This window comes from Rhagoletis pomonella, unplaced genomic scaffold (genome assembly GCF_013731165.1).
Source record: "Rhagoletis pomonella isolate Grant_MI unplaced genomic scaffold, Rhpom_1.0 Rhpom_scaffold_00008, whole genome shotgun sequence".
NCBI classification, from domain to species: domain Eukaryota; kingdom Metazoa; phylum Arthropoda; class Insecta; order Diptera; family Tephritidae; genus Rhagoletis; species Rhagoletis pomonella.
In genome coordinates, this window is record NW_023458562.1 from 33,029,879 (window position 1) to 33,043,095 (window position 13,217).

At 33.7% G+C, this 13,217-nt stretch overlaps 1 protein-coding gene across 3 annotated transcripts in view; it reads left to right on the forward strand.

Annotated features, from left to right (window-relative positions):
* The first annotated feature begins 240 nt into the window (after positions 1-240).
* Positions 241-13,217, forward strand: part of LOC118744646 — a 35,634-nt gene continuing 22,657 nt past the window's right edge. For 2 of the 3 annotated variants that reach the window (XM_036477791.1, XM_036477793.1), the window contains exon 1: positions 3,652-4,266. The gene's annotated coding sequence lies outside the window, so the exon portion shown is untranslated. Of the gene's footprint in view, positions 633-3,651; positions 4,267-13,217 lie in introns of those variants that run through there. The other variant, XM_036477792.1, reaches the window with a different exon arrangement.

Consider the following 13,217-nt stretch of genomic DNA (forward strand, 5'->3'; position numbering starts at 1 on the left):
GATCGTCTGCGAAACATCGCCCTTAGCGGTTAGCGGTTGGGACCAAATGCACTATCCGAATCGGTTAAGGACCAAATGTACTACCGGAAACTGGAATCGGTTAGGGATCAGACCAAATGCACTGCCGGAAATTGATTGACGAAAAGCAGCCAACTTTCCGGCCGACGCTCACTGAACACACACATTGCTCACATTCGGTTGATTTCAGAAATCTCGCTACTTCCGCACTGGTATGCCTGCTGTTTGACAGTAGTGCTGTGTACTTCCGCAAAAGCAGAGGTAGTTGCGCGTAAAGATGAGTGTTCTGGCCGATAAAGAAAACTGTATACACATTTAGTTAAGTGAAAAAATAATAAATTTTATATGCAGACAACAGAGTGATACAATAAACAACGAGGAATTCAATGAGCTCAAGTGTTTTCTATGCCGTCAAAAGCAGCTGCATTGTTTGAAGTGCATACATATCTGAAGAAGAAAAAAAAGCGTTGCATATTTTTTGGTGCAACTAGAAAATTCGCTGAACTTGAAGCTGGGTAAAGCGTGTGTGTACCCTTTCTAGCGCATATATTGCCAATTCATTTGTATAGCTAGTGCTCGCAGTCATGTACACGGTGCCAGGCGCCTCGCTGGCGGTATGTATTTCTTTTTTTCTGTCATGCTTTGTGATTTTGATGCGTTTCTTGGTTTATTTTCATAAAATAAATAGTTTTATTTACTTTCTTTAATTGTAATTGATAGTAATATCGACAAATTTCAACATACTTCATTCTCCACAAGGCAAATTGATTTAATTAAATTTAATGTTGGTAATGTTTAATATGCATTGATTCTCCGCCGCCTCTTCACCTGAAATGCAAAAAGACGTAACTAAGATTTTTATATTTTTTCCTAAAATGATGTTGGGAGTTGTAATTCCATGAAATCCATCATATAAATCAAAAAGTGAATATTGGAATTTTTATTGGTTATGACCAGGGAACGGATTTTTAGGACCTAAAAACCTATAAAAAAGGCAAAAAAAAAATGGAGAAAAAGGCAGGAAAAGGCACTAGGTATTGCAAAAAAGGACAAAACAAAATAGCGAAAAAGGCAGGAAAAGGCACTACGTATTGCAAAAAAGCAAAATAAGGCACTAAAAAAAACAGAAAATACGAAGAACAATCAAAAAATACATTTATTTTAGAAATGTTTATATTACAAGTAAAAAGAGAAAAACTATGAAATAGTTTCATTATATGAAAAACTTGTATTTTTATCCTTTCGAGTTTCTAACTCATAAAACTTGAATCTGTGTAGTTGTAGTAACATTGAACCACAAGATACATTTTGAAGTTTTCTGGCAGCATTTTCTTTCGATTTTCGCGAAGAAAAGCCTTCAATGTACTAAATGTGCGCTCGACGTAAGTTGATACAAGTGGAGCCCATTTTAAATATGGGACGTTTGAAACGTTCATATTATCAGGAATAAGGGCGTTTCCTCGCCCTTTACAATTTTATCCACACCCCTTATTGTCTCCAAGCCTACGTTAGCTGAGAAAACGGCTTTGAATTTTTCCAACTCCAATTTGGCAAGAGGTCCCTGCGCTTCTATAAGTGTATATTTTTTAATCTTAAAAAAAAACTGTAAATGCTATAATCACTTTTTTAAAGGTAGAAAAGGCAAAAAGGGCAGATATCTTAAAAAAGGCAAAAAGAAGGCAAATATCTTAAAAAAGGCAACATCAAATGTGTATATATGGAATCAGAGAAAGCTAAATCGTGGACATTCTTAATCGAATATACTCTATCTCTTTAGCAGAAAAAAAAGCAATTTCCATTAAATCCGTTCCCTGGTTATGACTTTTTGAAGTTCAGCGATAATGCTTGTTACGTCTTTTTGCATTTCAGGTGACGATCTGTATATTGTCTTGCAACTCTGTGCTTTTTCCGTTTACCCTTTCGTCAGTAGAGGTGGCGAAAACATCGATGGCACTATCGATGCATCGATGTTTTTACGTTTTTGTTAAACATCGATCGTTGATGACCACTATCGATGTTTCCTTTATACACTTCTGTGAGTGAGAACTCCAAATATCACTAGTGTCATTCTGCGAAATACTAAAAAAAAATGAGTTAGCGAAATCGTTCAAGCAGTTCTTAAAAGATCACTCGACAACCCAAAAACTTTTGTTAATACACATCTGTGGTGAATTCCGAAATTGCAGCTAATACTTCAACCATTTGTTGGTTTTTTCCACAATAATTTTTCATAAAAACTTTTTAATATTATTATATTAGCTGCATTTCTTTGTAAGCGAGCGACAAAAAAACGCTCAACTCGGGTAAAATTTTCTTTTAGCAACTTAAGCAACCCTGCTGGTAGCTGGCAAGAAACATGTGATTAGTTCAACGGGATTTAGACACGAAAAACAATAGAATTTAATTATTATGCGAGGTGTTTCGTAATATATATACTTCTTTAAATTATATATCATGTATATACGAAAACAAAAATTTCCTTCTCTACTTTCTCATTAACAATTCAGAACAGAGCAGTTTTTTTACTTAACAACACTCATCAGGCCGTGTATGATAAATAGCCGAGTTTGTGTTGCTGCTTTCCGTGTATTTCGTCATTTAATAATACTAGGTTCACATATAAGTAGATTATTCTCATTTTCGAGCTTAACACCCTAATCTGTAATTATAACAAGAGATTAGCCATATAAAATTCGTCCCTTGTTAATCTGTAATTATAAAATAATCTCAGATTTAACCGATAACTTTTCGGTGTCCATCCTAGTTTTATCGATTGTTTTTGCGAAAGAGAAGAGAAATGCCAAATGTAAAAGTAAACAAAAATGTACGCTAGCAAGTAAAAGAGGTTTGTAAAGGTATTTTTAATAAAATGTTAAGTTAAAATATATTTATATTGGTTATTATAGCAGAAAAACGTGATCACGGAGGCACAGAGAAGAAACATAAATTTTCCTTGAGATGTGAGAATAACAAGCACAACAAATTTGACGGCGAATAATCTGAGATTTGCCTTTGTAAACGGGGTGATTAAAAAACGAGCTTTGATTGAGATAATATTGATATGTGAACATAGTTTAAGCGAGTGTTCTTTTGTAGGTCGGTTGAAAAAGAAAGGGCCTATTAAACAGAATTGGATTGTAAATTATTCCTTTCGTTTGAGAATTATTACTTACTTTCAAAATACACACCTGCAGAAGCATAACACTGCTTTTCAAGAACTAATAAAAATTACTTTCTCGAAATGTCTACATCCAAGAATTTTGTGATTGAGTATGTTCAGAAGGCGCGGCAGTTGAGCACAATCGTTGCTAAAAAATTAGTGATTGTAATGTGTATTATGAAGGGCTTGATACATTAGTTGTCAAATTCCAAACACACAACATGTTGTCTCAAATGATCAGAAAAATATTACGATCATCTAACACGCAACTGTACAGCTGATCAGAAGTACAAAACAACGCGTCAGAAGGTGCAATCGCAACAGTTACTGAGCTTTTGCACTTTCTGAACGTGCCCATTGAAAAATGCAACCGTTAGTCGATAGTCCCGACTATCAACCGATAGTTAAAAAAAGTGAAACCATCGATAGTATCGATAGTGCCATCGATAGTTTGACAGCTCTAAATTGAAGCTTTCATCTGTTTGCTTTTTGCCTTCGTTTCGTTCGCTTCAATTTGCTCGCTCGTCGGTACGCGCATGCCATAATCTATTTTGCCAATACGAATATTGTAAAACATCAAAATAGGAGCGTGGATTTTTCAAGAAACACGTAGTTTATTGTGTTTTGTTGTTAGCGGTGTGGCCGCAGAATAACCAGCCGAAAATACAATCATTTTTCCATAATACATCTAATCGCTTGGGTCAGTGATTGCGAAAAATCAGGTTACGGGACCTTCTCGTCTGATCGATTTTGCGTGCAATTTGTTGCCGTTTTGTTTGATTTGTTCGCGTGGATACTTGTATGCTCGCATATATTTGCGAACTTAACTTTACCAATAGCGTGGAAAAGTGATATTTCCATGAGACAAAATTAATTATTTAAATTTGCTATAAATATCTTGCGTTCGAGTGATAACAAAAACAATTGTTTTGTTGGCATTCTTCTACAAAGATTACGCGTTGTGGGATTTGCGAATTGGCAACTCGTTTGCCCATGAAATAGCAGCGGAAAAACAACAAAATAGCGCCTGTGATTGTGGCGCGCATAATAAATATTATTAAAAGAGATAAAATTTGCATATTCCAAAGGTAAATATAAAGTTGTGTACTTGTAGTAATCGACTATTTACATGGCGCGTGAATTGGGGTGAAATTTTGCGTGCTTCATACTTGTGGAGATCTAATTAGACGCAACAGTTGGTTGCGTGTCACACTAATTCGTACTAGAAATGAGAAATGAAGGTTTAGCATGGTCTTATTGGAATGTTTGCATGTTTCACATGAGCTGCCAAGTTGGTGTGAATTATTGGCACTAATAAGATTTGTAGCTAGTAAAAAGGTGGGCAACTGGCAATAGGAATCGTTTCTGGTAATTGCACAGTTCAATTTTCATATCGATAATCACCAAAAGACTGACATAACTCGAAAAACGCAATTTTCGAGAAAATGATGCCGAATTATTCGTTATGTGTGTTGTGTATTCTCGGCTCATGAAGACTTGGTAAGCTACTTGAAAATTTTCTCCTGAATAATGCCGTCTTGAATTATTGCAGTCTTTTAGTAAATCAGCGATATCTTAATTGTGTTTCATTTTTACTGAACGTAATAACATAAGAGCGTTTCAGACGTGGCAATATTTCCAACTTTTCCACGCAATTCGCTGTCAAATTGCGAAACAGAAATTTTATACCGATGTGTGAACAGCCAGAAAGACCTTTCAGTCGCATTTCGGCAAATCGTTTTCGGAAATATATTTTAACTTGCTCGTACTGCACTAGCAAAAGGCAATTCGGCTTTCGGAAATAAAAGACCTCTTTCAAAAGACACTTTACATGCTCATGAAACTGGTTTCTAAAAATTTCTCAATTTGACAGCCTTTTCGAAATATATTGCATTGCCACTTCTGACAGGCTCTTTAGGTTTCATTTGTGGCCAAGGACTATCACTTCAGTAGCATCCTTTTAAGCTTCTTGGAGTTTTGCTGTTATAGACACACTTTGGCAGCTCTGGGAATCCTTTGGAAATAGAGCCCTTTAGATGTAATATCTGGCAGCGTACTACCGAGATTGGCAAGTTTATCACCTGAAGCTTGGAAAACATCTTATAAACCGAAAAAGGGAGTGTGTTAACAGTTTATGGTTTTAATTTCACTGAACAAAGCTTAAATCTTCACTCCCTTATGGCTTCGTAGATTAATGAAAAATTCGGCTTAAGATTGTGTAAATGTGCGGCTTCAGAAATGCTTATGAAATCCTAATATTTATAACGAAATTAGTAAATCTAATTCGGGATTAATATATATCGCACGGTTAATAATATACAGAATTATATCAAAATTAAAATTTTGTGAGAAAACGCAAACAAAGTTAGATCAATTCATACAGTTGGTATACAAAAGGACAGATAGATCTTTGCCAGTCTTCGGAAGTTTAGACTTAATACATACAGTGACACAATGACCACTTGTTCATTTTTTTTTATAAACGTATCTTTTGTTTTTCGAGCCAAAGTTTTTTTTTCTATAAAAATACCTTCCTAAATCACAGTTTCAAATTTTGTACAAAATTTAGGAAAATTAAAAATTTTTCGTCAAGACTTCAACGTTTAGTTTTATATCCCATACAATTTTAGTCCAATGAAATGCTAGTTTCAATCGGCAAAAAAATTGCGTTGATTTTTGAGATTTTTTGTTTGTTTTTTTAGACTGATTTTGTGTGAGTTTTATATAACAAGTGCAATTTACAAAAGAAATTCATGCTTATATGGAAAAACGTGTCAAAATTAAATATATTCCGACGAAATGATAACCTCCTTTTTGTGAAATCAGTTCAAAAAAAATTTAGCTCGAAAAACATTAGGAATATTTAAAAAAAAATCAACATGTGGTCATTTGTTTGAGTCACTGTATAAGTGGCTGTCTAGGTAGTATTAGGTATTTTTTTATTCGGAGTCAAACCTTCTAAAGTCACTTCAGCTACTTTAATTGACGGGCACAGATATGTCCGTACATACCCTTTTCTAAAGCTTTTAATCTTCACAGGTTCTTGTTTATCAGCCGTTTCTTAGTTTAAAAAAAAAAATGTGTCAGGCCATGTATTTCTGTAGAAATCAAGTAAGCACATGTTTACCAATCGCTAAGGCTTCTGCTATTTTTTGTACATATGTATTTTCGCAATATTTACTAAGTTGCCATCACTTTGCCCAAATCGCTGGCAACGTCATCACCTGTGGATAGCTGCATATAACCACGACTTTGAGCAACCCGTCTTGCCTTGGTGAACCTCCAAGTTTTCATGATCTACGCTTTAAAAAGAAAACTCGAAAACTCTGTTCAAAGTGTTTATATTTTGTATTGGTTATTTTTTATTTCTTTGAACGCTTCATTGCATGCGCCTTTCCTTTGTTAACCAAGCAGCCAATCAGCCAATGTGCCGCTTAAATTGCTGGTAACCGAAGATGTGCTAAAGGTAAATGCCTTTCTCTTTTTGTACAATCGCGCCAATTTCCCTACCAGCGACTACGAATAACTTTTTACCAGCCACACGTTTTTATTCGTCGCAGTTGTGGAGACGTCATTTGCTGGTGTACGAATAAATATGTAGCCATCTATAAAGAAACTGTAACAAGCTCCAAGTGTTTCTTTGCTTTTATTTTGACAAACTTGATTTGTATTTTTTATTTAATGTTTGTCGAACTAGGCGTACGTAAAAGTGGCAGAGGATGCGATGTGCGATAGACGCGCGAGTTCGCAAACCGGTATAGCCGTGTTAATTGTAATGTGTTGGCTGGCGATCGTCCATCCTCTTTGCCAGCTGATGCAATTAAAAAGCGCCGAAAACTACTTGCTTTGCTGTGGTGCGAAGTACTATGTCACTTCTTTGGGTTGTTGACATTATTTGGCACCGTTGTCACTTTGAATTATTTTACTGCATTCTGTTATTTTTTATTTTTTTATGGTTAATTATATTTCTTATGTTTGGTTTATTGCAAAAATTGATTTATTCCTGTGTATGCTCACAAACTTTAACCGAAGTTTTTAATTCGCCTACCATCAACCACGGGGTTGCTGAACTCAAATAACTCGATTTTTGTCCATTGTTTTGGGTGCGCTTTCTCTTTTTACAGCAGCCAAATCAATTTGGCAAAAGTAAAGCATAAATTCAGAATTTCAACACATGAACTCCCATCTGTAGTCAATGCTTGAAGCCATAACTTTCGAAAATTTCAGGGCGATATCTGCCAAATACACATACATATGTATGTACATATGTACTTCCAAAAACGATCTTGGCATATTTTCTCGTCCATGTCATAAAACCATTACATTCCATAAGTCTGTACTTGTTCAGTTGGAAAACTAAAGAAATATTTAAAATAAACTGAGCTATGGTCATTAATATAGATAAGTTTAGTTGAATGTGACTACTATATTTTTCTGTATCCTTCTCCACTTATGTATCTAAATATCAGCCGATGATTTTCGACATCTTTGTTATTCATGTACATAAATATGCAACCTCACCGCAAAAACTATTGGCACAGAGAATTTTTCACAACACAATATATGCAACAATTTTTATTTGAATTTTTTCCGCTAATTTTTTGTACAAGAAAAATGTAAAAAATATGATTTCTAAACTTTGTGCAAAACTAAGGAAAATTCAATAAATTTTCCACTTTTTTATCAGATTTTTACAACCTCTCTGAGTATGCAGTTTTGTAGCCCATTAAATTTTAGTATAATGTAATGCTAGTCTGAAGAAGCTAAGACTACTTTTTTCATATTTTTTTCTCAAAAAAAAATTCGAAAATACTTTTTAAGGAAAAAATTCGAAACATCTTCAACAGAAAAATTCTCAAAAATCAACGCGTTTTTTTAGCAACTTCAAAGTTGAATTTTTTATATAAATAATTCTCAAAAAATGATTAAAAATTTGAAAATTTGTATGAAAATATATGAAATTTTCATGAGTTTTGCACAAAGTTTAGCAATTATATTTTTATGTTTTATGTTGTAATATTAGTTGGATTTTTATAAAAAATTAGCGGAAAAAATAAAAATTATTGCATACCAATACTGTGAGTGCATGTATTCATAATTCATAATTAAGTTATACACAAAAAGTGAATTCTCCTTTCGTATGTGAATGCAAAAAGCCACTTTCATTTTTCTCCCATTACCTCTTGCATGTGTAGCATTTTTTACGCTGTTTGTTATCTTTTTTATAGTTTCGAGTAACAGTATTCGCTATCGGAATCAAAGTGCAAGTGAAAATAATTGTAGACGAAATTCACTTTTTCAAATTTATGATTTTTTTTCGTTTTCGTTTTACTGCAATCACTATTATGCACTTGAGACTATTTAGCATTCGCTTAATGCCATCGTAAGGCTTCGTGTTGCATGTAACTAAACACATACCGTCAATGCATACAAATTGGTGAAGTAGATAAAAGTATGTATATGTAAATTATTAATTATGGTTTTGTTATTGCATTGCTTACTTCATTCGTATGCGTTTTTTTTTTTATTTTAATTTCTCAAGATTGCTGCAATTTATATTGATTTCTACATGGGCCTCAGTAGATTTCGAAACGTGTTCAGTCTTTCTTTTGATTTAAAATTGTAATTGGAAATGAACCATTTATGGGTGGTAATATTTTCTGTATGTTTCATGGCAGAAGCCCTCCATGGTATTATTTTGCATTGAATTCGTTTGGTTCGATGTGATTTGACTTGGTGTTATTATGTAAATATACATATGTATGTATGTATTAGTTTTCCCTGTTGTTGTTGTAACAGCAAACAAATTCCCCATAGAGTTTTTGGGGAGTGTTGCTGGAGTGACAGTCCTTGGCCAGATATGTATAAAGCTGGTTCGTTCCGGTTACGTAGACCCGACGCATTTATGTTGAAAATATGAAAGAAAAAAATGTTTACGTTTCAATGCTTTCACTTTTTTTGAAAATATCGAATGCCCGCAATGATTTAAAAAATTATTCATATTAATTTTTCCATAGGATATTTTTAATTTAAAAAATTTATTTTATTTGTTATCTATACTAATATATATTTAGAAAGCCGTTTTTTCTGTTCGAAAAACTCGAGAACAGCTGCACCATATATTTGGAATTTCACATATCGACTCCAGACCCTCCAAGGATGATAATAGAAGAAAAATAATTTCGATACATACATACATACATACAAACTAGTTTTCACACAACATACTTTTGGAAGTATTGATGGTAGAATGCACCTACTTAGTAGAGATATATACATATAATATCAACGCCAAACTCATAGAGAAAAATGGGAGTTATTGAAAAAGATGGCATGGCACCTCACATACAAACGGAATTTCTCACACCATGTACACATTCTAAAAGCTTTCTTAAATCTATTTCGTTTGACACCCATATTTTAATATTTTTTTTAATCTAATCTAGTTAATAATGGGTTTAATTTTGCAAACAGGTTGCAACCTTCTTCAAAAGGTATTTGCTAAAAACGAGCTCTCTTAAACCCTTTGCCATTTGACACCCGTATTGCGATATTTGATCAATCCTATTAATTTAACTTTTTAAACAGGTGGCAAGGAAATTATCATCAACTTATCGACTTAAAACTTTCTTTTTATTACACTAAAATTTAATGCACCACAAAAGTGCATACTCAAAATTTTCCTAAGAAATCGAATAGAAAAATGCAAAATTTCTATGAAAATTTCTTGCATTTTTCCTGAGTTGCTGTTTTTGCTGTTGAATGAACTATATTTTTATAAAGAAAAGAAAAATTTGGTATGGAAAATATAAATAAATAATATCGCCAAAACGTCAGGGTATACTTATTTTTGACGCTCTCTGTATATACATACATACTTAGATGTCTACATTTAATTTATTTGATTTCATTTTCCGGATTTGACTTCAAAAAATTCATTTCTTTTTTTAGATTTATTAATTGATTCGATTTGCTATGTTTCGATTCGATTTGAACCAAAATAATCTCCTTTTACAGACTTCGTGTCATTTCAAATAATGCGATTTTATGTAATCATGTGATTTCATAGCATCTGACTTCAAGTGATTGCTTTGATCTGGGAGTCTACTCTGTATTGAGATTCGAAACTCAAAGGCGACACGTACTTATACAAATTCGTAGTGCCAAGTATCCGAATTTGAATGATTTGCTCTTCGAATCGATGTGATTTCCCTGCATATGATGTGATTTAATTTAATTTGACTTCATGTGATGTGATTTGACCTGATATTACTTGATTTTTTTTTCTTTTGACTTCGTGTGATGTGATTTCCGTTGATTCGATGTGCATAACTCCATTTCATTTGACCTCATGTAATGTGATTTGACCTGATATTACGTGATTTCATTTCTTTTGACTTCATGGGATGTTATTTGATCTGTGATTTCATTTCTTTTGACTTCTTGTGATTTGATTTGATTTTCTCAATTTCGTTTAAGGTCATGTTGTGCTATTTCCTTTGATACTATTTGATTTCACTTCAATTTATGTGATTTCACTTCATGTGATTGGATTTTACTGGATCTGATGTGATCTCATTTCATTTTTCTTCATATGATATGGATTTATATGATGTATTATTAACTCGTTTGACGATAACGCACACCGTCTTCAAAACTCAACTCAAGATTTGGCATTTTTGAAATTATACGCTAAAAATATACACGCTTTTATTTACCTTTCATCAAAAGCTGGAGCAAATTTTTGTTATAATTTGTTAAAAAAAACCTAAGGTAAAGTCGCCCTTGCCCATATGATTAGCATGTGCTACGAAATAGTTTTTCGCATTTTCTGACGAACGTGTTATTTTGAGTTGTGACTCTTTTGAAGACGGTGTGCGATATGATCTTTCATTTGATATGATTTGAGCTGACGTGATTTTATTTTAATTGGCATCATTTGATGTGATTTAATTTGTTTTGAGCCGGTGTGTCATTTCATTTGACTTTATGTGATATGATGTGATTTACTAGATATGATTTCTTTTCGTTTGCATTCATCTGATGTGATAATGTTGTTGATGTTTTGGTGAATCTTCGGATGTGACAGTTCTCGGCCAAAAGCATATCATTTGGCTTGGCATCGCCTTTATTGACGTGATGTATTCGGATTAGTTAGTTAGCCGCAATTTTATCTAAACAAATTCCAACTTCCTGCATCATAAAATTATTTTTATTTTCCAATTTTCTCGACCCGCTTTCGATCGCGTTTCATTTGTTACGCTTCGGTGGATTTTTTTTTTCATTAGAAAATCGATTACCAACCAATATTAAATTACTTGATGCTGCCGACAACACTCATTTCTAAATAGAAATGATTCAGTGCATACTCTTTTTTTACGCACCACTCGCGCGATCACCAGCTTACAAATAGTTGTTTGCTAGCACAGTGCGCGCTCTTTGTTGTCGTTTGTTGATAATTTTTGCGCTAGTTTGTTTTGCTTTTCATTCTTGAACTGAAGCGATTTCAAATCGCATTATTTTTCATCATTCGTTATTGCTTTCCAGTGTAACTGCTTAATTGCATTTTCTACTTACTTGAGTTACTTAGTATTTACTATTTGTAATCTTTTATTCTTCATTCCACATTGTGTTTATTAAAACTTGCCGTTAATCGTGATCACGCAAGTGAACGTCGTCGACTGTGTATAAACGCGACGCGCTTTGCTGCTGTTGTTTGACCCAGAAACTCTGAAATTCCATATTCCGCACGAGTTCATCGCATTCTGCTGATTGACTGATTTCTATCAACCACTGACTCACTAACAGCCTTTGTTTAGCACATGCATACTTGCCAAATGACTTTTGCCGATTCCACAGTTGGGCAAGCTTAAAATGAAAGTGTCTTAAGTTGATTTGCCGGCCAGTATCAGTAGTATCTTGAAGTGGTAGAGGGATTGTGCTTTTTTAATATGTAATTACTTTTGTTAGGCGCATTTTGGGTGAGAGAAAATATTTTGTGGTTAAAATTAGACTGCATTCTTCATTAAACGAAATTGTTTAGTTGATTACTAGAAACCTAAGTAAATAGGCAGAAATTCCACTGTTATCTTGGCTATGTACATATATGTATATGAAGCTATTTCAATAGCGATAACATTTAGTAATTGCTTACTGGCGAAAAATTAAAATAACTTTATTTTAGTCGTTTATTTTTGGAAAAGAAGCGTGATGAACTCAACACGGGAGCGATCACATGGGTTCTCGTATAAGTAATTTTAAATTGCCGATTTGGCCAAGTGGCTAACCAACATAAGCAGAAGTGAGGGAGCACCTAAAAGCCAGCCCGAGAAAGTTTTGTTGCAGCCTCGTCAGACTCGCAGAGGTGCATAGGTATTGATTTTGTATCCTTCTGTGAGTAAAGCCGAAGGTCGATTGGCCACAATACCAATACATTTTACCTTTCTTATGTAGTTTTGAAATATAGGTAGGTAGCTAAAGCTATTTGTCTTGGCGAAATTTGCATGTTGATGCCAAAAGACTTGCCTTATCTTGATGGCCAATATCAAAGTGATCAGACTGAGAGTTCGCATAACGGCTACATAAAGGGGTGACTTCTCCGACCTATTTTTTAAGAGACTTCACAAAAAGGAGAAGGTTATCAATTCGTCGGAATATTTTTTATTTTATTATTATATTTTTTTTTTATGTTACCGCATAACTTTGGACCACGTTAATCGATTTCTAGAATTATTTTTTTAAAGGAAAGGTCCTATTCTAATTTGGTTCAAATCCGATCATTGGATCATGAAGAAATAACGATAATCTTAAATTTTAATATGAGAATTGAAGACGGTTTGACGGTTGGCACGCCTGCGATATTACACGTCTATGGCGGTTGGCAAAGAAAATAAAAACATGACTCCTTTATATCACTTCACTCAACTTTGCATTTCTTTCATAATTTGCATAAATTATCTTTCAGCTCTTATATGCCATTTTCTGAGCTACTTCCACAAATGTTTCTGTTATTTATAAAATAAATTCGGCTGAATAAATA